The sequence below is a fragment of the Bemisia tabaci genome, chromosome 1, assembly GCF_918797505.1.
Source record: "Bemisia tabaci chromosome 1, PGI_BMITA_v3".
Taxonomy (NCBI): domain Eukaryota; kingdom Metazoa; phylum Arthropoda; class Insecta; order Hemiptera; family Aleyrodidae; genus Bemisia; species Bemisia tabaci.
The window spans coordinates 36,344,322-36,365,874 of record NC_092793.1 but is presented as its reverse complement, the minus strand read 5'-3'; the positions used below and the strand labels follow the sequence as shown (position 1 = coordinate 36,365,874).

Sequence of the window (21,553 nt, the reverse complement as noted above, 5' to 3'; positions counted from 1 at the left end):
CTATTATCAACTTAAAAATTATTGTTACTCTCTAACTTATTAAGCATTAGCACTGTATTACCATCAATTTATTATCGTAAGCCCTATAAAACGATTCGAGCGTTAAATTATTCGGGTCGATTTTTTTTTGTTTCCAAAAGTGTCCCAACATTGTTGTTACCTTATCCATTGAACATCTAGAAAAATTCTGGGGGAAAAATGATGAAACGGAGCTCTTAAACACTCTTTCAAATTATAAAAAACGTTATTTTTTAATTTGACCGTTACTCGCAGTAAGTAGACAATCTTGTCATGGTGACAAGACTATCGAGTCAGGTGGCTCAGATGTCTAGCACATGAAACAAGACTGTTCTCGTTGCACTAAAACACACGGGTATTGTTTCCCAAACAAACTGAGTTGGTTGGCAGACTAACAAGTCTTGAGACTAGACAGGTTTAACAAGTTTATCTAATCTAGTCTCCAAGGCGAGACTATTTTTTTCATAGTATGAGAGCGTACAGTCTCAATGGATATTATACTCAGTTTGTTTGTGCAATGGATACCTACGTATGTTTGATGCACGGGTTTTGGATGCTTCTTCGTATCAAAATCACCCCAGTGAATTAAAAACTAGCTGACAAGACTTCCGCACAAATCTGCCACTTGTAGCCTTGATTCGTGGACTTCACTCACGTGGAAACTTGCGTATCATGCCTCCTGCAAGTTCAAAGCCGACCAAAGACAAGCTTTCGCAATTAATTAAATGGCCGAAAAAGGATGCTGCAAAAATTAGCGCGAGGAGCTTGCGAGTTAGTGTTGAGGGTAGTGATTTGCAAAAAAATATAGGTACAAACGAACAGAGGGAAAGTAGAAGATGACGATTTGAAGAAAGGACAAGGATCAAAAAAACTGCAAACGGCACGGGGATTGAAGGCGGCTGTTAAAGGAGTCATTACCCAGCATGATTTGATTATTTTAGGTACTGAGTGAGTTAACAACGTTTCTCCTATGTCTTTTAATTACTACGTTGCAATGCCTGGCGTCTATGAATTGTGTTGAATCTCTACCAATTTCTAACCTGAAAATATGTTTGATGTGAGTCCAAAACGCAACCATGAAAGCAGGCAGAAGATAACACTTCGACGGTGTAAGTCAAAGTAAACTGCTCCACAATGGAGCACTAGACAAGGTACAATTTCAGCATTCTGATACATGTTTCTGCATCAAAATTTCACGTAAAATACGATGCGCACGACGAAAATGACCGAAATCAACTCCTTCCGAAGATATTTAATGATTCTTGATGCGTGAATTCAAACCACCCGCTCATTAAAACTCAATGCTCTACGTGGTTTACATCGCGCGCTAAACGTTATCATGACAGTCTCTGCGATGTAAAAATCTGGCAACCTCAATCTTGACACTTTGGCTCAGCTATAGCAAATTACTTATAGTTTGAAAACACATGGTGAGAAATGAACATAGCTCGATTGAGAAGCTCGCTGAAACCGTTGTAGTGCGCGATTTGACTCACGTAGAGCTTTGAAATTCTTGTGAGCGGACAGTTCAAATTCCTCCAATGAGAAATTAAAATGTTAATATATCTCCGTTAGGAGTTGGTTTCAGTAATTTTCGTTGCAAATATAGTGTTTTGCGTGAAATTCTTGTTAAGATGCATGTATCAGAATGCTGAAATTCGCACCTTGTCTAGTGGTCCTTTGAACATGTTTTTTTTCTTCTTCTTTACTTTGTTTACATTCTAGCTCCCTCCCACCCCCTTAAATATTTTACGAAGCCTAGTATTCAACTTGAATTAAAATTGAGCAATCTTACATTCTTAAGTTATGTAGTCATTCATTTTTTTTTCTCCTTCCTTTTTTCCCTCTTTTTTCTTCCTCCCTCTAAGTGTAATCACCTAGGTATCTTTCCGGACTTGGTTTGGGCCCGTCTATAAAGAGCCCCCCGAAAACACTCCTTTTTCGAGAGATTTTAAGTCGATAAAGATAATAATAATAATAATAATAATAGATGCAAATAAGCTCGCCACACAAAGACGATTCATCGAGGAACATCAAAAACCAAGTGAGGTACAAATAGAAGAAATCAAAGCTGATGTAGCCGCAAACCTATGGCAATACAGCTTAAACCATACAGCAAGGATGATACCAGAGACACCCAGAACACCATTAACAACCAAAACTCCCCTATCAATAGAAATAATATGCAGCCAGCCATATCCGGAGAGTACAAGGGAGCGAAGTGGAATACAAAGAAATCATACATATGGTGCCACTGGTTTATTACGGAAAGCACAGGCATCCACAACATTCAAGCCACCTACGAAGTATGGACTGGAGGGAACAAAATCCTAATGTCCGCCTACATCTCAACGCTAATAAGCTAACCACGCAACGGGGATACATCGAGAACGAGAAACAAGCAGTAACTCCAGCGCACAGGTCCATTTCACCAGCCCCCCCGCTTCCACAAAAAAATATGAAAAATAAGCCATCGTTTTGTAAGTGTTTTGTAACGTTTTGTAAGTCTAATAAAAAATTTTGTAACGCAATTTTTAGGGGGGATACGGCTACCCAACATTTTGGGGCCAGCCCCCCCCCCCCCCACTTTACGATCGATAGATTCTGACAACGCCAACGTTTTGTAAGTGTTTTGTAACGTTTTGTAAGTCCAAAAGAAAATTTTGTAACTCAATTTTTAGGGGGGATACGGCTACCCAACATTTTGGGGCCAGCCCCCCCACTTTACGATCGATAGATTCTGACAACGCCAACGTTTTGTAAGTGTTTTGTAACGTTTTGTAAGTCCAAAAGAAAATTTTGTAACTCAATTTTTAGGGGGGATACGGCTACCCAACATTTTGGGGCCAGCCCCCCCCCCCCCCCCCCACTTTACGATCGATAGATTCTGACAACGCCAACGTTTTGTAAGTGTTTTGTAACGTTTTGTAAGTCCAAAAGAAAATTTTGTAACTCAATTTTTAGGGGGGATACGACTACCCAAAATTTTGGGGCCAGCCCCCCCACTTTACGATCGATAGATTCTGACAACGCCAACGTTTCGTAAGTGTTTTGTAACTTTTTGTAAGTCCAAAAATAAATTTTGTAACTCAATTTTTAGGGGGGATACGGCTACCCAAAATTATCAGGGTCAATCGCACCGTTCAAATATCCCGCGCAAAGACCACCGGATCTCGCCCGGATCTTTCTCGTTCCGTGCCATGTTGCCGCAGCCTCTCAACCTTTCGACCTTTTCAGTGGGACAGAGATAAATCGTGTTCCTACGCTGCTTAGGGTTACATTAGGTCAGGTTATAGATTTTCTTCCCCGATTTTTGCTCTCGCGGTTTTGAGAGAAGCGTATATTATTCAGCTAAAATCAAGAGGGGTCAGGTCGTTTACATTTCATGGGCACTTGAAAATCCGGTTGTTTCGCTTTAGACAGGAGATGGACCAATGAACATGGTCTGCATTAAATAATTAACGGCACTTATTTTCTCTTCAAAATTTATTGTAAAAAATGATGCACACAACGAGAGGTTTGGAAAGCAACCGCTGAACGGGATACTCTTTAGTTTTTTAAGTCAAATCAGATGATGGTTCAACGGTACAAATGATCTCATTTATATTTTTGCCCTGAAAATAATGTTAACTGTGAGCACTTATTTCTTCTTCAGTTGCTCATTTCTGGACTCCACGTCGTGCGATTCGTTGTATACTTGAAATTCTGAAGTTGGAACGCGTTGCGTGGTGTTTCAATTTATACCGTGTATCTATATTATACAACTACAAGCAAAATCTTGGAAGCACTATTTCTGACGAACTGCCGGACCGATAAGGATGATCTTCACATGTATGTCATCTGTAGTAGATATAGATGTGCAAAATATTATGAAACCCCGAACTTTTAATGTTGTAGAGCTTTTAAAGGTCATGTCTTTTAAGTCCAATGTTAATAGCGTGAGAGATATGTCGTTTCCGCTGGAAACGTAAAGGTGTGGGATTCTACCTGAGTGACTCGAATAAACAATAAAACAATGGAAAAGCTCGTGAAGGGCTCCTCATTCGAAGAGTTGAGGAACGGTGCATCGCTCAGGGTTCAAGGTTCAAGGTCCAAGGTATAAGGTTTAACTCAATTTTTCCTGCGTCCTTCCGGCTTCGATTTACGGCATTGGTCAATTTACTTGACTGCTGAATTTCAATTATTATTTACAGCAGATACAAAGTGAGAAGGCAAGCACTGCGTCGCGTCGGGTCGGACCAAATATTATTAACTCTTAACGGTCGAAATTATTTTTTTTTTTTTTTTTTTATTAAGTATTTAAGAATATTACATTACATCATCATTATTTACAAATCTGAGTGTTACGTCAAAAATTTTGAAATCGATGCAGCTCGAACACAAAATGGTGTATTAAAATGGAAGAACATTTTTGCCTATACATAGGCTTATAGAGGCCGCGAAGCGGGCCTGAGGGCGCGACGCGCTCTCCCGGGGGTTGGACCGCGTAGCGGTCAGGGAGCAGGGCCCCCTAGTACTGTATAGAGGTCTATTGTTTGACGGATCCAGGTCAGGGTTAGGTTTCCTTAAAATTTTTTGAGGGTAGGTCGGTAGCTTCCTCCCAAGAGAAGAAAACCAATATTTAAAAAATCACTTTCCTCTAGGACCTTATTTTGTTATATTTTTAGTATTATGAACTAAAACCACCCAGAGAAAACAATCACTGTCATTCATAGGCGGAACCGGACACTTCAAATCGGGGAAGGAAGCGGGAGGCCAGCGGAGCTTCCTTCAGAAAATTGTCGAAATTTAAATGAATCTAATATACAGGGTGATCCAAATGGCCCTTCCACCCCCTGTAACTTCTTACCTTATAGTAGTAATGATTTGAAACTTAAAGGATGTGCCTAGGTAAAAGTGAGCTACTTATCGGTCCCTTCCCCCTAGGGTTTTCAGGGGGACCCCTTCGGAAGGTGGGAGGGAAAGGGAGGGAACGGACCCGAACTTTTCGTTCAAAAGAGAAGACCATATTCGCGATACCTCGTTTGAAAGAACATAATTAGAGAAAACTTTTTGCTCAAATCCAAAGTCATTTCCTCAGAATGTTTCAAAATGGCGGCCTGTTAAAGTTCAAAATGGCCGAAAATTGGCACCGGTTGTTCGTCCATGAATTTGCGCGAAAATCAGCGACAAAGAGTATTTTGCCACGAGAATAACGAATTTGACGTCAGATTTTTTTTTTTTTTTTTAAAAAAAAACAAAATTTTCGAAATGGCGGCCGGATTAAGTTCAAAACGGCCGTAAATTGCCAACTCGGTTTTTTGCTAATGGATTTGCTTGAAACTTGTAGCCCAGAGGTATATTGACATGAGATTAACAAATTTGGAATTTGATTTCTAACGTAAAACGATTAAAAAAACCATACAATATTTTCTCACAGTTAAAAGGTAACGCCTTTACATATTTATTGTATCACAAGAAGCACCTAAAAAGCACCCAATGCTTCTTATGATACGGTGAATATGTAAAGGGGTTACCTTTTAGTTGTGAGAAATCATAGCACGGTACTTTGACAGTATTCTCAGGCAGTATAATACCTCCATGACCGCTTCTCAGGTCAAACAACTACAGCAAAACCTCAGAAAAACCATTAAAAACTCGACAAGAAAATTTTTCCCACGTTTATCTTATAATTCACTTTAACAACCAAAATTTGCCTCAATACGGGCCTCGTAGGCCTCAATTAGTCCTTCTAGGGGTAGACGCAAAACACAAATTGCAGTCTAAAAAAAAATTTCGAATATTTTTTTTTCGAGAATTATGTTTTTAAGCGTTTCTGTAGAGCTATTTGTGAAGGACAGCCTTTTCGGTCAATTACAACCAATGTGCTTCGAAAAATAAAAAGCCGTCGGGCCCCGTAGATCCGGTTAGTCATCTAAGGGTTAAAGAACCGGAGCTCTCCATTCTGCGGTTTGCGAGTTTTCCAGAAATATTATTCAAGAATAAGACGACCTTCGTTCCTACATGCCTAATTTTGTTTTTCACCAATGATAAACTTAAATTGGACTACATTTTGCAATTTGGAACTATGAATTCCAGCCCGGTTCAAAAACAATGTATGTGCCATTAGTTTCCCTATGCATATGAGTGTTTTTTCAGATGAGACAGAATTTATAGTTCCAAATTGCGAAATGCAGTCTAATTACTCCTTGAAACAGTTCGTTGCTTCCCACCGCTTTTTCTCGTGAGCTACACATAGAAGACTATTGCATCGTCAATATTTATCAGTTTTACAGGGTAGGTGTCCAAACTTTTGAAGGTCATATACCCAGCAATTTCTACCTTTCAATATTTGGGCGAATCGGGATCCGTCAAACAATAGACCTCTATACAGTATACACGGTATAAATTGAAACACCACGCAACGCGTTCCAACTTCAGAATTTCAAGTATACAACGAATCGCACGACGTGGAGTCCAGAAATGAGCAACTGAAGAAGAAATAAGTGCTCACAGTTAACATTATTTTCAGGGCAAAAATATAAATGAGATCATTTGTACCGTTGAACCATCATCTGATTTGACTTAAAAAACTAAAGAGTATCCCGTTCAGCGGTTGCTTTCCGAACCTCTCGTTGTGTGCATCATTTTTTACAATAAATTTTGAAGAGAAAATAAGTGCCGTTAGTTATTTAATGCAGACCATGTTCATTGGTCCATCTCCTGTCTAAAGCGAAACAACCGGATTTTCAAGTGCCCATGAAATGTAAACGACCTGACCCCTCTTGATTTTAGCTGAATAATATACGCTTCTCTCAAAACCGCGAGAGCAAAAATCGGGGAAGAAAATCTATAACCTGACCTAATGTAACCCTAAGCAGCGTAGGAACACGATTTATCTCTGTCCCACTGAAAAGGTCGAAAGGTTGAGAGGCTGCGGCAACATGGCACGGAACGAGAAAGATCCGGGCGAGATCCGGTGGTCTTTGCGCGGGATATTTGAACGGTGCGATTGACCCTGATAATTTTGGGTAGCCGTATCCCCCCTAAAAATTGAGTTACAAAATTTATTTTTGGACTTACAAAAAGTTACAAAACACTTACGAAACGTTGGCGTTGTCAGAATCTATCGATCGTAAAGTGGAGGGGGGGGGCTGGCCCCAAAATGTTGGGTAGCCGTATCCCCCCTAAAAATTGAGTTACAAAATTTTCTTTTGGACTTACAAAACGTTACAAAACACTTACAAAACGTTGGCGTTGTCAGAATCTATCGATCGTAAAGTGGGGGGGCTGGCCCCAAAATGTTGGGTAGCCGTATCCCCCCTAAAAATTGAGTTACAAAATTTTCTTTTGGACTTACAAAACGTTACAAAACACTTACAAAACGTTGGCGTTGTCAGAATCTATCGATCGCGAAGTGGGGGGGATACCATTTCTCTAGCCCCCCCAAAATGTAGTCATCCATTTGAACCATTTGGAGTGACTTACAAAATTTTTTTTTAGACTTACAAAACGTTACAAAACATTTACAAAACGTTGGCGTTGTCAGAATTTATCGATCGCGAAGTGGGGGGGATACCATTTCTCCAGCCCCCCCAAAATGTAGTCATCCATTTGAACCATTTGGAGTGACTTACAAAATTTTTTTTTAGACTTACAAAACGTTACAAAACACTTACAAAACGATGGCATATTTTTCATATTTTTTTGTTGAAGTGGGGGGGCTGGTGAAATGGACCTCCAGCGCACTGCCGCTGGGGAGCGGCTCTGGGCCGCTCATATCCAAGACATAATTATATAAACTACTAGCCGTGTTCAGCTCGCGGTACGAGCTGTCACGCCTAGCCGGGGAGTGCCCCTGGACCCCCAGTTCCTCGCTTCGCAATGAACTTGCGACTCGTCCCGCGAGCCGCCCCTCATAGCTATTAACTTTTAAAAGAACGAATTTACTTGTTTTAACGAAGTATGGTGAATAGTGGCGAATATGTTATCTTTGTCCTCATCCACCATCAGCAGACTTAGCACTTTAAGTCACGGCCGCCATCTTGGATTTTGAAATTTTGACAATCTGACCAAAAATTCGAGTTTCCCGTTGAAAAATTCTTCCGGATACCGAGTTTCATGAAAATCGAGGGAACAGGAGCCGACTTAGCATTTTAGGCCACGGCCGCCATCTTGGATTTTGACATTTTGACAATCTGACCAAAAATTCGAGTTTCCCATTGAAAAATACCTCCGGATACCGAGATTCATGAAAATCGAGTGAACAGGACCCGACTTAGCATTTTAGGCATTAATACACAACAAACCCGCCAGGGACGAATCCGTCCATGAAGTAGTACGACTAGGAGGCTCCAACCACGGCATTCCCCCAAAAAAGCGCGAGAACTTTTCGTTTTGAAAATTCAGATTTTAAACGTTAAGTATATTTTTTTCAATACGAGATTAAAGCACAGACCAGTTTTGAATTATCAACAGTACCACCATGATTCCAAAAATACACTACACAACATATCATTCGCTCATAAGAAAAAACAATGAATTAAAATAATGGCAAGGTCCACAGCCGAAAATGGCGACGATTCCCATCTACCAACGCGCGCTCTAACCAATGGTAGATGTACCATTGGTAACATCCACTGCAGAGACCGACCGGAATAGCAGCTCTAGGTGCTAGCACCAGAGCCGCTAAAAAATAGAAAAAAATATAACCCAACAACAGCTCCAGGAAATTAAAGACGATGTTCATACCACTATAGAAGCACAAACTGACCAACATGTTGAGTGTGATTTACAGGGAACAAAATAACGACCAGGTTACGTAAGCGCCATGATGAATGTCTATCGCTTGTTTCTCGAGAGACAATCTTTCTCGGTGGGCCATACAGGGTTATCCAAAAGTCACCTACCACCCAAGTAACTTTTCTCCTAATTGAGATAGAAGTTTGAAACTTTGGCAATGTTCCTCGGTCTAAAATAGGAACTTTTTTGTTGCTCCAAAATTTTGCCCCCCCCCCCCCAAAGGGAACGGGGGCTAACTTTTTTCTTCAAATTTCTGCTCACTACTTCATGTTGGATATTTTACTATCATCTCTTAATAATACTAATTCGTTGTTTTCACTGAGATTTTTCTCATTTTGACCGTTAAAATTTAAAGAGGGTTTTTCAAAATCGGCTATCCCCCCCCCCCTCTCATGGATTTAGCCCGGAGTTGGATATGTTGCTTCTTATCACGCGTTTTTCCGGCATTGGCAAGTTTACCCAAAATTTTTCCCGCGCGCTACAGCGTTGCCAAGTTGGAACCGTGAAAATTCCGTAATTGCGATTAAAATTGAGCTACGAAGTGAAAAGGGCTAGAAGGGGCTTAAAAAGGAACAAGGGCGCTCCAAATTACTTAGAATCTGTGGTAGGACAAGGCACTATGGCAGTTAGGCGTCGCAGGGCGGGAGAGACATCTGTTAAAGCGGCTATCATCTAAACAATACAATTGTTTGTCGTTATACACTCTGTTTAATTCAGATTGTCCTAGGAAAAGATCGTCCCAAAGAGCCAAAAATGGCAGAAATTCGATAAATTGCCACGCTTAAGGTACAAGAAAGTAGGGTACAACTTTTATATTGACGTACGTAACAGCTCTCACCTATGTATACAACATCTCAAAAGATTATCGTTGTACCTGGATTCCCACGATGTGAAAATTGACCGGGATGTCGATTTTAGCGGCCTTTAATTACTTGAAGGTAGCTCTTTTGAATGTTTTTCGACCTTAGTGGTATTTTTCTACGTACTTTTCATATCTGGCCATAAAAATGGCTCCCTATGAATTTTAAAAGGCCTAACGGTCCATTGTTGCCCATTTTCACCAATTTTTAGGGGTTTTTTCAAGTTTAAGTGTGTGAAACATAATTTAATCTAAAAACCGTGTACATTTTCGGAAAGAACGTAAACATCATCGCAAAAATCATACATATAAAGTGTGCTACTTTGTAAAATGTAACTTTTCCCTACATTGCCAAATTTTCGAGAAAAATCGTCCTGAAGCGCCAAAAATGCCGAAAATTGGATTAATCATCACATCGAAGGTTCCAGGAAGTGAATTTTAAGTTTTCTTTCATTACAAATAACGTATCAAAAATGAGAAATTGCAATGCGTTTCAATGGATCAGATGAACGTGACAAAACGGACCCTCAAGGTGCTTTTACCTTATTCTTCACTTTAGTTCACCTCCTTATTCCTGTAACCTAGAGATAATCCTTGGTTCTCAAGATGCTTGCTACAGGTTAAATATACCAAACAACAGAAACTGCGTGGGGATAGTGTCCCACGATCCACATGAAAGTCATAATTCACTTCCTAGAACCTTCAACGTGATGATTAATCCAATTTTTGGCATTTTTGGCGCTTCAGGACGATTTTTCTCGAAAATTTGGCAATGTAGGGAAAAGTTACATTTTACAAAGTAGCACACTTTATATGTATGATTTTTGCGATGATGTTTACGTTCTTTCCGAAAATGTACACGGTTTTTAGATTAAATTATGTTTCACACACCTAAACTTGAAAAAACCCCTAAAAATGGGTGAAAATTGGCAACAATGGGCCGTTAGGCCTTTTAAAATTCATAGGGAGCCATTTTTATGGCCAGATATGAAAAGTACGTAGAAAAATACCACTAAGGTCGAAAAACATTCAAAAAAGCTACCTTCAAGTAATTAAAGGCCGCTAAAATCGACATCCCGGTCAATTTTCACATCGTGGGAATCCAGGTACAACGATAATCTTTTGAGATGTTGTATATATAGGTAAGAGCTGTTACGTACGTCAATATAAAAGTTGTACCCCACTTCCTTGAACCTTAAGCGTGGCAATTTATCGAATTTTTGCCATTTTTGGCTCTTTGGGACGATTTTTATCAAAAATTTGGCAACGTAGGAAAAAGTTGTACTGAACCATTTTTATTCATGTTTTTGCGTTCTTTTCAAAAGGGTACACGGTTTTTAGTTTGAATTGATTTCTGCGTGTGTAAAATTGAAAAAAAACCCTTAAAAATAGGCCATAAGGCCCCTTAAAATTTATCGGAGACCTTTAAAAAGTCCAGAAACGGAAAGTTTGCAAAAAAATACGTAGGAATCATCTGCTGTAAAAGTGATAACAGTCGAAAAAGTCGACGAAAATAACTATTTTTCGATGGCAAGATTCTGGGTTTGAGGCGCTGTTGCACCTTTACATGGGCTCCGTTCGGTAAAATATTTGGCATAAAGTCTACCTAGGACTAGTACTTTGAAAATATGAAACATTCAGCAAAATCCAGGTGGGGCCGGAAAAGGCCCAAAACGATACTCCTCCTTTGTCGCTTTTGTCTGCATCCATCGCCATTCACCTTTGGCTACCTCTGCTGCAGGTCGTGCATCGAGAGTGATTGCTCTATGACATGCCTTACTTAAGCTCTAGAAACTTTGTGAGACGAAAGAGGTGTGTGAAAAAACGGCCAAAAATGCCTCAAGGCATTTTTGAATTTTGAACACTTAGGGTGATACAGTAGCTTCCGAGACGCCCAAACCCGGTCGCCGTTTTGCTTAGAAGCGCCGGGTTGCGACGTTGCCATTTTTTAAAGTGGAAACCTTCAAAAATTCATATCTCCGTTGCATCTCAACCGATTTAAATGAACTTTTTTTTAAAATGTTCCTCTTAAATAGAGCTTTCTAGTGGTGTATAGTTTTCTGGGGTTTACTTGGCTTTAAGCGGCACTTACACGGTTTTAGCAGTTTTTGATAGACACAAAAATTTTGTTTTTATTTTACCACGATCGTGGAATCGACGGAATCTAAACAAAAACCAATTTAAATGAAAGTTCAGATTCTCACCTTTCTAACGAGCATGTAGGGAAAAGGGGGAATGGGAAGGAAATAAGGACAAATCTATCGGGATCGGATAAGCGTGTATGAACGTGAGAGAGGATCAGAAAGACAAGTGGTGGTGCGTAACCATAGATACATACAAGAGATATGTACATGATACAGTCAAAATCGTAGAGGGTGCCACCCCCGGGCGGGCTATGCCGGGTCTAGGATAGGGCAAATTTCAGAGATGCTACGTATCAAAGTGCCAGAGCTGGTCTTGATGATTGATGCTACTCTAGGTATGTTGTCATTACCTGGGTGAAGCTTTATAATTCTGCCCATTCTTCGAAGCAGAGGAGGCAAGAACTTATCTTTTAATATCACTAAAGTATTGACTTTAATATTGGTTTGTTTTACCCATTTACATCTTTGTTGCTGCTGATGCAAATATTCCATTGACCAACGTTTCCAAAATTTTTCATATAATTTTTTAATTAACTTCCAATTTGTGACGGACGAAGTTGGATATTCTGCTTTAGTATTTAATATATCGGTCATTGCAGAACCAATCAAGAAGTGGCCAGGAGTTAGTGGAGAGAGGTCATTAGGATCGTTTGACATTGGCGAAAGAGGTCTAGAATTCAGGATTGCTCCGATTTTGTTAAGGGTTGTTGAGAATTCTTCGAAATGAAGTACGTTTGTTGTTAAGGTTTTGGAAAAATGATGTTTAAAACTTTTGACACAACTCTCCCATAAACCACCAAAATTAGGAGAGTAACTAGGAATGAACTTCCATTCAACCTGTTTCTCTTGCAAGTAATTTAAAATTTCATCTGGAAGGTTATTTTCAAACAACAGAGGTTGCCTAAGATTATTTCTAGCACCAATAAACGTTTTTGCTTGATCCGAGTATATTGTTAGAGGAATTCCGCGTCTAGATACAAATCTTTGAAGTGCTAATAGGAATGAGTAAGTAGTTAGATTAAATGTTATCTCCAAATGAACAGCTTTTGTAGCGAAGCATATAAATACAAAAATATACAATAAATTAACAGCTTTTTTGTTAGGTTGCAAGCGCACTTTGAATGGTCCACAATGGTCCAAGCCTATGACTGTAAATGGCCTCGCAGGTGTGACTCTTTCTTGTGGTAAGTTTCCCATCAACTGCGTTATGCCGGATGATCTTACTCTACGGCATGGCACACATGAATTGACTATTTTTTTGGCCAACTTTAAACCATTATTTGGCCAAAATGTCGCTCTGACCAAAGAAAGTAATAACTGTGGGCCGCAATGTAACCCTTTGATATGCTCTGATGCAACAATCAAAGACGAAGGATGATCCTTAGGCAGTAAAATTTGATGTTTTGCATCGTGGGGAATTGATGCATTTTGTAGCCTTCCTCCGACAAGAATGAAACCGTTTTTGACGAAAGGGCTTAAACTGATGATTGAATTACTTTTTGGCAACTCTTCATTTTTTCTCAATAAGCTATACTCATAAGAAAATCTCTCTTTTTGTGCGATTTTGCACAATCTTAATTTAGTATTATTTAACTCCTCACAAGTTTAGTGCCCAGTTTTTTTATTACTCCTTTGTAAGTTCTGCTTTAAATTTTCAATAAATCTAAGACAGTACGAGGTTACACGTAATAACTTATTAAAACTTGAATATCTCAAAAATAAAAACATTGGCTCACAATTAACCGCTCTCAAACAAACAATATCAACGTTTTGTGGTTCTACGAATATCCTAGGTGAAGCATTGGAAACAGCTTCAGCACTTCTAATGCATGGAGGACCAAACCACCATAAAGGGGATTCTCCCAGTGTTTTAGCATTGACTCCTCTAGTAAGAAGATCAGCAGGGTTCTCAGCTGAGGGTATGTAACCCCAGTTGTCAGTACATAGGTATTTTCTTATCAGTTCAACTCTACGGGATATAAATCCGTCTTTACTCACTTGTGTATTTGTGTTAATACTTTTAATCCAACTTAGCGCAATGTTGCTGTCAGACCACATTAATACATAATTTATATTTACGTCTAATATACTTAAAATACGATACACTAGTTCAGCAAGCAACACCGCACTGCATAATTCCAATTTTGGAAGAGTTACCGGCTTTTTAGATGCAACACGAGATTTGGAACATACTATATAACTCTGAAAATTTCTATTCAATAGTTGGGATGATATATATATACACATGCGCCATAAGCGCGGGGAGATGCGTCACAAAAACCATGAACACAAATTAATTTATTTGAAGTTGCAATGACTTGCCTCGGCACGCGCAAATTTTGAGCCAACTGAAGTTCAGTTACAATGTCTGTCCACACCGAAGTGTCCTCCGACGATAAATTATCATCCCATTGCAATTTGAGAGTCCATAATTTTTGATAGAAAAGTTTAGCTCTAATTATAATCGGTTGCAATAACCCAAGTGGATCATAAATACTATTTATTGATGCTATAACTGCTCTTTTAGTAGAATCCTTTGGTAGTTGGAGCTTACAATTTAAAATTAAAATATCAGCTTTAGGGTTCCAAGTTACCCCTAAAACCTAGTGATCGTCTTCATATGAGAGAAACATAAATGGTTTTGAGGTATCTAAATTTAAAGCATTTAATACATGGGGCACATTAGATACCCACTTTCGAAGTTCAAAACCACGTGGTGCTAAAATACTGATTACTCCTTTGATGGATGTTACAGCTAATGGTAAGGTGAGGTTGGGTAACTGGGCAGGAGTTCGGAGAAAAATGTCAAAATTTCAACTTCATGATTTTTTTCCCATCATTATATTGACAAAGGAGGCTACTTTTAAATTTTTTTTAGTAAGTACAACATCTTGTCTAAATGTAGGAAGAGTCAAAAGTCGAATTTCATCTTTCAATTTTTTCCCACAAATTTTCAAAAATTTCCCGTTTTTTTCACCCAGTTACCCAACGTCGTGGGGTAACTGGACTACCCCCCCTTAATTTTTGAGGGGGGCATTATTTTTAATTCTCATTGGCCAGAAAGTGATGTCCTGCTCATGAAGGTTTAAGAAAATGTCATTTGAATGTATATAAACATGTTTAAGTGGTTAAGAATGATGTCGTAACAGTTAGCGGCAAAAAAACCCTCAAATCTGAGAATTGAATAACGATAAAAAAAAATTGTTTCCTTGTAGATAAATGCTTAGAACTTTCTGGATTACTACTTATAAAGTAGTATTGTATACGAGGACACTGTTTGGCCACTTTTAGTGAGATTAAGCATGATACATTTTTAAAAAATGAAAAAAAATTAAGCCGCAAGGCTGATCTGGGATAGAGTCAGGCGCCAAAAAGTTCCCTTAATTTTTAAGGGGGGCATTATTTGTAATTCTCATTGGCCAGAAAAGAATGTCCTTCTCATGAGGGTTTCAGAGAATTTCATTTGAATTTATATAACCATGTTTAAGTCGTTAAAAGTGATGTCATAACAGTTAGCGGCAAAAATGTAATTAAGTAATGCTTAAGTTATGCTATAATTGACTTAAGTTAGAAGTTTAGTATGCTGGGAACCCTGATTATTGGTCTTTGGCACTTAAAAGTCCACAATAGTCAATTAGTTTTGACATTTTCAGAAGTAAACAAACACCGAAGCACAGTAACCTTGCAATGGGTAACTGGGCAGGTGCCACCACTGCCACCTGCCCAGTTACCTTGGGGTGGGTGCCCAGTTACCCCACAAAGGGAAAATTTTCAAGGTAACTGGGCATCAACCCTTTGCAGCCAGTATTTTCATCCAATTACGTTGTAATTACTCACGCATTACACAAATACATCATACATGAAGAAGAATTGTCAAAGTTGAATAAAATACTTGCTGGGAGTGAGATATGAGGCTCTTTTCGGGACCACCTCCGGCGTTGTTTTGAAAAAAAAGCTGTCCAATTTTCGGCACTTCACCATTCACCATAAAATTTTTTTTTGAAGTTATGTTTACATGTTCTAGATGGTTTACGTCATAATGAAGGTATGCCAACAGTGAAAACAATTTTTGCACTAATCTGGTAGAAATACAGAGGGTACTGCCCAGTTACCCCACCGCCCAGTTACCCAACCTCACCTTATTGATTTTTTATTAGTGACGAAGTCGTCGACATAAAACTCTTTTTTGATTGTAAGCGCAGGCTCTGGATAAATATGAGCTTTTTCATGTCCAGCTTGTTGCAGGCATCTTTCAGCTTGGAAAGAAGCTGAACCAGTCGCATACGTCACAGTGTTTAGCTCAAAAATTTGTACCGGCTCATTTTCATTGAAACGCCATTCTCTGCAACCTTCTATGTTCAGGGTCTATTTTTATCTGACGATACATTTTTGTAACGTCAGCTGTTACTGCAACCGCAAATCTACGAAACCTTATCAGTAAATCAAAAATGTCATGCTGAATTTTAGGACCTACGTGAAGAATTGAATTAAGAGAAATACCATTAGAGCTAGGCGCTGATGCATCGAATACTACACGGCACTTGGTTGTTAAGCTATACTTTCATTGAAAACGCAATGGTGAGGAATATAATAAGTCGGTAAGTTTTCTCCTTGATCAGAATGAACTGGAGACATATGCCCCAATTCTAAGTATTCGTGCATGAACTCATTATATTGTTTTCGTAGCTGCGGATGAATTGATAATTTTCTTTCGAGAGGAAATAAACGTCTAAGTACTGAGCCATACGAATCACCTAAAATTTCTGGAGAATCTTTCAAAGGTAGTTTCACCATAAATCTCCCATCTGTGTCGATCTTTAGGGATGACCTAAATAATATCTCAGCTTCATGAGTTTGTTTAGCTGACTGTAATGAGTGGCATTGAAACATGCCTATTTCTGTTTGTTTACTATCATTTTTGTACTTATGTTGATAATAAGATAGAGATAAGTTATTAACAGGTGTCAAAATCCATCCTAATTTCGTACTTTGCAAAATTGGGAGTTCAGGGCCTAATGAATATTTTTTGAATTTCAATAAACTCCAAAAAATTGATGCACCGAAAATAACATGTACTTCGCCTCGTTGAAAATAAATAGGGTCGGCCAATTTCGATTCTACCTTGGATGAAGTAATATCGTACTTTGGAAACGTTTTATCTGGAATAATTAGTGGCAGATTTGGCAACACTGCACAAGTTGCTTCAAAAGAAAAGTTCGAGTTCAAAGATTGCACTGTGATAACAGTACGAAATTTCGAGATTGATGTTCCTACACCTATAATTTTTATTCCCTGTATCGATTCTACTTTGTTCTTTAAAGTGGCTGCTAAATCCTGTGAAATAAAATTAGCATTGCTGCCACAATCTAATAGCGAGCGGCAGATTTCTGTACGTCCGTCGGAACCGATAAGGCGGACGCAAGCAGTAGATAGTCAGGATGACTTGGACTTGGAGTAGAGAACTACTTCTTGATTTGTGGACTGTGGTAAATGCAAAGAAGTATGGTGCTTTCTGGAGCACTCGTAACATGTTCTGACTGAAGAACATTTTTCTTCATGTTTTCTCAGACAATTTAGGCATAATCCAAGATTTTTTGCTTTAACAATTCTACTTCTGACAGGCATAGACAAAAATTCAGGACACTGATAAATTTTGTGTGCCTGATTGCAGAGAGGACATCGAAAGCTATTTCCGATTTTTGTGGAATTTTTAAGACTCTTACCTTGCTCTCGCTGATCATTTGGCAATGTTGACACAGTCAACGCTCGCAATACCTGACACCGTCTTTCCAAAAAATCAAACAATTGGCTCTTAGTTGGGCACTCTTTTTTGGGAGCCACTTTTTCCCATTCACTCAAAGTCTCTTTGTCAAATTTACTAGTAATTAAAAAATCAAAATCGGATCCCAAGTTTTCGTTTCTACCTTTAATACCTACATCTAATGCATGACAAGCCTGTTGAACTTGAATAATTAATTTACGAGTCGACTCTTCTGTACACACGTCTGGCAAATTAACTAGGAAACTGACATGTTTATCCACAATGGCTCGCTGATTATCAAAATGCTCTGATAAGATTTCTAACGCTGCTGGATAATTTTCATTTGTTAACTCTAAATTCTGCAATAGAGCAGCAGCATTTCCTTTTAAAGCAAATTTTAAATAAAACAACTTTTGAACTGAAGAAAGAGACCTATCTGCATGAACAATGCAGTTGAACATTTGCCGAAAACTCATCCAGTTCTCGATCGAACCATCAAATGTTGGAATATTAGGTTTTTTCAAGGAGGAGGTCCTTTGAGCAAAATTGTAGCCGTGTTCACTCACATTAGTGGATGAACTGGAACCCCAATCAGACAGTCTGCCATTGGCAACTGACAACACACTGAAATACAAACTCTCAAAATTGCTTATGTCATCAGAAATGTCTGCATCGCTGATGTTGAAAAGGAGGAGTAACGTTTTGGGCCTTTTCCGGCCCCACCTGGATTTTGCTAAATGTTTAATATTTTCAAAGTACTAGTCTTAGGTAGACTCTGTGCCAAATATTAGACCGAACGGAGCCCATGCAAGGGCGCAGCAGCGCCTCAAACCCAAAATCCTGGAACGAAAAACAATTATTTTCGTCGACTTTTTCGACTGTTATCACTCTTCTAGCGCATGATTCTTATGTATTTTTTTGCGTACTTTTCGTTTCTGGCCTTTTTAAAGGCCTCCGATAAATTTTAAGGGGCCTTTGGCCCATTGTTGCCATTTTTGGCCCATTTTTAGGGATTTTTTCCGTTTAACACATTCAAAACTCAATTTAATCCAAAAACTGTGTACATTTTTGAAAAGTACGTAAAAAAATGAATAAAAAATGTTCAGTAAAATTTTTTCCTATGTTGCCAAATTTCCGAGAAAATTGGTCCCAAAGTGTCAAAAACGGCAAAAAATCGATAAATCGCCGCGTCTAAGGTTCAAGAAAGTGGAGTACATTTTTCATACTGTACCAGATAACAGCTCTTATCCATCCATAAAACATATTAAAATATCATAGTTGTACCTGGATTCCCACGATGTGAAAATTGACCGAGATGTCGATTTTAGCGGCCTTTTTATACTTGAAGGTAGCTCTTTTGAATGTTTTTCGACCTTAGTCACCTTCTTTGGGTGTGTACTATATGTATTTTTCTACGTACTTTTCATATCTGGCCATAAAAATGGCTTCCTGTGAATTTTAAAAGGCCTAACGGTCCATTGTTGCCAATTTTCACCAATTTTTAGGGGTTTTTTCAAGTTTACGTGTGTGAAACTTAATTTAATCTAGAAACCGTGTACAATTTCGGAAAGAACGTAAAAAATACATAAAAATGTGATTTGTACCTTTTCCCTACGTTGCTAAATTTTCGAGAAAAATCGTCCTGAAGCGCCAAAAATGCCAAAAATTGGATTAATCATCACGTCGGAGGTTCTAGGAAGTGAATTATGACATTCATGTGGATCGTCGGACACTTTCTCCGCGCATTTTCTGTTGTTCGGTATATTTGGCCTGCAACAAGCATCTTGAGAACCGAGGATTATCTCGAGGTTACAGGAATGAAGAGGTGAACTGGAGTGAAGGATAAAGTAAAAGCACCTTGAGGGCCCGTTTTGTCACGTTCATCTGCGCCATTACATGTTCCTTGAGATGCATTGCAATTTTCCATTTTCGATACGTTATTTGTAGTGAAAGAAAACTTGAAATTCACTTCTTGGAACCTTCGAAGTGATGATTAATCCAATTTTTGGCATTTTTGGCGCTTCAGGACGATTTTTCTCGAAAATTTGGCAACGTAGGGAAAAGGTACAAATCACATTTTTATGTATTTTTTACGTTCTTTCCGAAATTGTACACGGTTTCTAGATTAAATTAAGTTTCACACACGTAAACTTGAAAAAACCCCTAAAAATTGGTGAAAATTGGCAACAATGGACCGTTAGGCCTTTTAAAATTCACAGGAAGCCATTTTTATGGCCAGATATGAAAAGTACGTAGAAAAATACATATAGTACACACCCAAAGAAGGTGACTAAGGTCGAAAAACATTCAAAAGAGCTACCTTCAAGTATAAAAAGGCCGCTAAAATCGACATCTCGGTCAATTTTCACATCGTGGGAATCCAGGTACAACTATGATATTTTAATATGTTTTATGGATGGATAAGAGCTGTTATCTGGTACAGTATGAAAAATGTACTCCACTTTCTTGAACCTTAGACGCGGCGATTTATCGATTTTTTGCCGTTTTTGACACTTTGGGACCAATTTTCTCGGAAATTTGGCAACATAGGAAAAAATTTTACTGAACATTTTTTATTCATTTTTTTACGTACTTTTCAAAAATGTACACAGTTTTTGGATTAAATTGAGTTTTGAATGTGTTAAACGGAAAAAATCCCTAAAAATGGGCCAAAAATGGCAACAATGGGCCAAAAGGCCCCTTAAAATTTATCGGAGGCCTTTAAAAAGGCCAGAAACGAAAAGTACGCAAAAAAATACATAAGAATCATGCGCTAGAAGAGTGATAACAGTCGAAAAAGTCGACGAAAATAATTGTTTTTCGTTCCAGGATTTTGGGTTTGAGGCGCTGCTGCGCCCTTGCATGGGCTCCGTTCGGTCTAATATTTGGCACAGAGTCTACCTAAGACTAGTACTTTGAAAATATTAAACATTTAGCAAAATCCAGGTGGGGCCGGAAAAGGCCCAAAACGTTACTCCTCCTTTCGTGTACAATATTTAAGTATTGAGACGAAATGGGCGTTACGGCACTAAGTCTCACCTTGAGCTGTGACGTGTTGGCTGCATTTTGGGCTAAATAATCGGAAAATCTCCGTAACTGACCTTCGTACCTTAGCTTCGTGGCACTTAACGCATTAAGCCGCGCAACCGTACATTGGGATTCGTTATCCGACATGTTATACATTCACAGAAATACGCAAAAAAGTAGAGAAAGCGCCGACTAGGGGCGAGAGAGGGTGCCAAAGGCGAGAGCGGGTGCCAACTAGGGGCGAGAGAGGACGCCAACTAGGGGCTAGAGAGGGTGCCAACTAGGGGCGAAGGAGGTTGCCAACTAGGGGCTATAGAGGTACATAAACAATGAAAAAGACATGAGAACAATAATGACAAATGGGGGCCCCAAATGGAAGGAAAAATAAAAGAGTTCAAATCATATGATCAAGCACCAAGATGCGGTGTAGAGAGACGGAGAGATGGAGTGAAGGAAGATGAGCTAGGCGCTGGGCGGAGAAAGGAGAGGTAAAAAGTCTGAAGAAATGTCAGCTGAGAGAGCAGGAGCACAGGTGCCGTTTATAATCGCACAATCACAAGTCAATAGGTACTACGATGAAACATCTTAACAGCCCGGACAAAAGCGGAAAGTGTTACTATGGCGATTCTCTTTACTCCGCTATTTCCAACGCTATTTCGGAACGCGAAACTGGCGATCGGAGGTTAGACTGTCGACGCGCACGGAGAGCACTCAGCTGATGATAAAATCATCGAATAAACTCATAAAAAATGGGTTTGAAGGTTATGAGGGTTATAGGTTTTCAAAGTTAAATGTTACCAAAAATGCACTTAAACGAACAATGACGATGAATCCCAAGTCTCGCGTCACCAGACAAGGTCAAATCACGTCGGGGTCACCAAAACTGTAGGGAAAAGGGGGAATGGGAAGGAAATAAGGACAAATCCATCGGGATCGGACAAGCGTGTATGAACGTGAGAGAGG

At 39.1% G+C, this 21,553-nt stretch overlaps 1 protein-coding gene across 8 annotated transcripts in view; it reads right to left on the bottom strand.

The window, feature by feature from the left end:
* Positions 1 to 21,553, bottom strand: part of LOC109033602 (uncharacterized) — a 177,207-nt gene that overhangs the window by 36,709 nt on the left and 118,945 nt on the right. Inside the window, exon 1 of one of the 8 annotated variants that reach the window (XM_019046290.2) lies at positions 161 to 417. The exons of the other annotated variants lie outside the window; for them this stretch is intronic. The gene's annotated coding sequence lies outside the window, so the exon portion shown is untranslated. Of the gene's footprint in view, positions 1 to 160; positions 418 to 21,553 lie in introns of those variants that run through there. 8 annotated transcript variants of the gene reach the window in all.